The following is a 3,884-nucleotide window of genomic DNA, read 5'->3' on the forward strand; positions in this document are numbered from 1 at the left end:
ACCACACCAGAAGCGGGGCACAGCTATGCACTTACCACTCACAGGGTGGGGTGCATGTAACACTGCACTCTCCACCACAGAAGTGGGGTACACAGCTGTACTTACCACTCACAGGGCGGGGTGCATGTAGCCCATGACCACATCGCTCTAATAAATACAAACAGAGAACCCAGCACTCACCAAAGTAAACTCACTTATCCTCAACAATTCAATAAATAAATGATGGGGGTTTAGTTGGTGGATTGGCCAATGCACGGAAGCCTGCATACCGATTTTCAAGGTACCCCACCTTCATGCAGGTCCTACACTATCACAGAGTCTTAAAACCTGACTACTTCACTGCTGCATCATCTGCCTGCTAGATGTAATGTGTACCTGCCACAGACTTTATGGCTTTTAAAGGCACACTAGTCACCTATTGCACTGGCTCAAAGATGATTGCTAAAGAACAGCGGAGACAGGTTCAGGATAATAAAGTCCACACAGGGGTGCCTGTCTCCGCTGTTCTTTAGCAATCATCTTTGAGCCAGTGCAATAGGTGACTAGTGTGCCTTTAAAAGCCATAAAGTCTGTGGCAGGTACACATTACATCTAGCAGGCAGATGATGCAGCAGTGAAGTAGTCAGGTTTTAAGACTCTGTGATAGTGTAGGACCTGCATGAAGGTGGGGTACCTTGAAAATCGGTATGCAGGCTTCCGTGCATTGGCCAATCCACCAACTAAACCCCCATCATTTATTTATTGAATTGTTGAGGATAAGTGAGTTTACTTTGGTGAGTGCTGGGTTCTCTGTTTGTATTTATTAGAGCGATGTGGTCATGGGCTACATGCACCCCGCCCTGTGAGTGGTAAGTACAGCTGTGTACCCGCTTCTGTGGTGGAGAGTGCAGTGTTACATGCACCCCACCCTGTGAGTGGTAAGTGCATAGCTGTGCCCCGCTTCTGGTGTGGTGAGTGCTGTGGTTTTTCCTCTGTGTGTATATATATATATATATATATATATATATATATACAGAATCTTGTCGGCGGCACTCCGGTATACAAATAGGTACAAACACAGGTACGTGGAAACAACGTTTCGAAGTTTTATTTACTTCGTCCTCAGGTTATAACAATATAACAAAGCACATACCTTATATCCCTTCCCCATGTGCGGTGAGCTCCGGCGTGGACCCGGCGTTCAGACGCCCACAAATGACGTCATCCTGCCGTCCCACCTGCCAGAAGAATCACCTGAAGTTAATACCAATTAAAACAGCACAAAAACCAGCACCATTGCATGAAAGAAAAACACAACATTAAAAACAAAAGTTACAGCGACACTGATACAGTCATATAATGCATGAACTACAATAGACCTGTCACGGTGAAAGTATAACATATCATAACACCAGTATAATTGTACAATACAGCCTACTAGCACAGATACCACTCAAACTAAGCTATAGAAAGCAATGTAGCCCTAATGTTTCATTAAGACCCCTTGGTGCCATAGTTTGAAGTTCATGAATCCATTTGGACTCCTTCTGTAATAACAGCTGGGACCTATTACCACCTCTCACATTTACCGGTACATGATCAATAATTATGTATTTTAAACATGCTATACTGTGTCGTGCCAAGGCAAAATGCCTTGCCACTGGTTGATCACTAGTACCGTTAAGAATGGCCTTTCTAATTGCCAATTTATGGTTGGCCATGCGTTCCCTCAATGTACAGTCGGTTTTACCGACATAGTGTAAGCCACACGGGCAACTAATTAGGTAAATAATAAACTTCGTTGTACATGTCAGTCTAAATTTAATAGTGTATTTCCTCCCACTGAAGGGATGATTAAACGTATTCCCAGTCAACAGGGATCTGCACGTAGTGCAGTTAAGACACCTAAAGCAGCCCTTCCGTAAAGACAAAAAAGGATTCTGTTCACTTTGTGTAGATGATAAACCAGTGACATCAGTTCTAACTACCCAATCACGGATATTTCTACCCCTGGTGTAGGTGGGCATGATCGAGGTCTCCGACAAATTCAAATCGCTATCTGTCTGAATGATGGGCCATAAAGATTTGGTCACTTTGGAAATTGCAGCACTCCTAGTATTAAAGTGATTAACCCAAAGTAGACGAGCATTATTGGGTTTTTTCTCTTTTTTGTGACAACAATAGTTGCCGATTGGTACTAAGTGCTTTTTCTTTAGCCTCCAACAGTTTATCAAGAGGGTATCCCCTCTGTCTGAGCTTAATGATCATGCCATCAATCTGAGCAATCGCCTTCTCTTTCTTACTGCAAATCCTTACAGCTCGTAAAAACTGTGAGAATGGTAACCCAATTTTAGATGGAAGAGGATGAAAGCTTGAAAAATGCAGTAAGGTGTTACGATCTGTGCTCTTTTGGTATAAATCAGTAGATATCATACCGTTAGTACACTGTACTAATACGTCCAAAAAATTCACACTGTCCCTGCTCATAACACAAGTAAATTTGATGGGGTGTCTGGACTGATTATGTGTATTAATAACATTGCTAAGTTCCTCCTCAGATTGTGACCAGATGATAAACACATCATCTATGTACCGTAAGTACAAGATGATGGCTCCAGCAATAGAACTATTATCGAAAAAGATTTCTTGCTCAGCTGCAAACATATATGGATTCGCATACGACGGGGCCACAGGGGACCCCATCGCACACCCAGACGTCTGAAGATAAAACTTGCCGTCAAAAATGAAATCATTGTGAGTCAATGTCATTTCCAATAGATCAACCACAAAATTAACATCTGGCCCAACATACAGGGGATTACCCTCAATGAGTTTCCGCACTGCCAATAACCCTGCTTCATTGGGAATTACTGTATAGAGACTAGAAATGTCTATACTACACAATACACTGTTACAGGGAATTTTCCCTAACTCTTGCAAATGATTGATAAAAGAAGTAGTATCCAACAAATATCTATTTCTGTTAACAATACATGGTTGCAACAGAGTATCAAGATAAGTGGCTACATTCTGAAATAGTCCCTTACGGGCAGCTATAATGGGGCGCCCAGGAGGGTTTTCAAGACTTTTGTGTATCTTGGGCAATGAGTATAAGACAGGGACCACAGGATATTCAACAATCAGTGCTTTCATTAAACTGCTAGAAATGATCCCTGCATCAACTGCCCCCTGTAATTTCTCATATAAAATTTGAGCAAAGGTCCCAGTAGGGTCACCCTTCAAAACCTTATACACCGTGGAGTCACTTAATTGACGATATAATTCATCTTTATATGTATTCAAATCCTGTATCACAATACCCCCACCTTTGTCGGCGGGGCGTATTGTGATATCAGGATAGGATGCCAAATCTCTCAATGCTTGATACTCAGATTCACTCAAGTTGTTATACCTCTTCGCATGCATATTAGAAACATTTTCAACAGACACATTATGATTTAATAAACGACCAAAGGTCTTAATCGTTGCATTGTTGGAAATAGGGTCAAACTTACTACGGGTTTGTAATTTGGATAACTTAGGAGGTAATTTGTCCGCCACATTTGCAGGTGTGGTACTCTTTGCACCCCTAAAGTGCTCATGTAATTTTAATTGACGGTTGAGTTTATACCTCTCCACTTCCCACTGGAAAGAATTAAATCTCACAGTGGGTACAAAGGACAGACCCTTTCTCAACACCTGCAGTTCTGTTGGAGAAAAATTATGCGAAGATAGATTGAACACTATTTCTTCCGATACAGTGGAGGACGTCCCACTCTGCCACGTCCCCGACCTTTTCCATTGGCCGCCTCGGCGCGTCCACCGCCTCTGTCGGTGCCTGTATCCCGGGTGCGTGCCCCTAAAGGGGACCTGGTAGTGGAAGTTGTAGCATCTGAGGGAATGTC

Source organism: Pseudophryne corroboree, chromosome 6 (genome assembly GCF_028390025.1).
Source record: "Pseudophryne corroboree isolate aPseCor3 chromosome 6, aPseCor3.hap2, whole genome shotgun sequence".
Taxonomy (NCBI): domain Eukaryota; kingdom Metazoa; phylum Chordata; class Amphibia; order Anura; family Myobatrachidae; genus Pseudophryne; species Pseudophryne corroboree.